Source organism: Carlito syrichta, unplaced genomic scaffold, assembly GCF_000164805.1.
Source record: "Carlito syrichta isolate Samal-C Ts95f unplaced genomic scaffold, Tarsius_syrichta-2.0.1 Scaffold313468, whole genome shotgun sequence".
Taxonomy (NCBI): Eukaryota; Metazoa; Chordata; class Mammalia; order Primates; family Tarsiidae; genus Carlito; species Carlito syrichta.
This window is the reverse complement of record NW_007257564.1, coordinates 677169-678370: the sequence shown is the minus strand read 5'-3', so window position 1 is coordinate 678370 and position 1202 is coordinate 677169.

The following is a 1202-nucleotide window of genomic DNA, read 5'->3' as shown; positions in this document are numbered from 1 at the left end:
CATTACAGTATAAAGTAGAGACTCAGCATGCATTACAATACTCTGAGAGACTTCGTAACAGTTTTACAGGGACAAGCAGTGGATTACGATTTTAGGCAAGGCCTAAACCTTCAGAAACGGACTTACTTTTAATTAACCTGGCTTTTAGCATTTGAAAACGAGAACAGCTTATTCATTCCCTTAGTTGCCAGAGAAAGATCACAAAATTATTATTATTTTTTTAAGGCTAGCATTAACTTACATTGCATTTCTCCGTTTCTTTACAGGTGGGTTAGAATGAGCTCCTTCAGAATTTACGAAGGAGAATGCAGGCTAAGGAAGGGAGGGGGAGTGGTTCCCAGAAAGAGTTTAAGATAACCAGTAACACGTCTTATACACAACAGGCAATTTTCCATAACCTTAACAACAAAAGGCAGAAATTTTAACAGCGCCAGCGGGTTAAGAGAAGACATCACTTAAATAAGAGGAGACAAGATGACATTGAAAAATATGTGCCAATCAAGTTTTTAGAAGACCATATGTCCCATTAAACAAAGCACAATAACTTAACCAGCTTTTTAACAGATTCAAAGTGAGAGACACCTGTTAGCAACTGATAGGTTGGTATACCCCCAACACAGACTAACTATTAACTTTTTTAGCCTCGAGAGTTTACAGAATTTCTTTTATTTGTTTCCATTAACTTTTACCTAACATGTTCGATGAACTTATACCATTCTTTGACATGTTTTAACTTTCTATTTTTGTTCTATGCTTTCTGTAACCAGCCATTCAATTAGAGAACAAAAATGTATTATTAAAAACATACTTTATATTATTTATATATTGGCTAAATACATCTTATATTGCTTATATTATTTATTTTGGCTGAAAATTCTAGGATACACTTTTAAAATGAAATGATAGAACTAGTTATTAGCAGAAATTCTTTTGCAGCAGTATTTAGAATTTGTAAGCTTTTATACTCACCTTGAAAGTTTTTTGTTTTTTTTTGATTTGCTCATGCTCATTAATCCTCTTTGTTCTCAGTTTTCTCTCTGCCGAGAGCAGACTATGGCTTGCAGGCTCTACCCCCGCTTGCAGGGGGGAGGGGAGGTGGGGCAAGGGTTGCCACGCTGCACCTCGGCTGCCCAGGCTGGGCTTTGTTTCCTGTGAGGCCAGGACTCTGAGTGTCGGCCCTGTTGGGTGGAAGAAAAGATTTT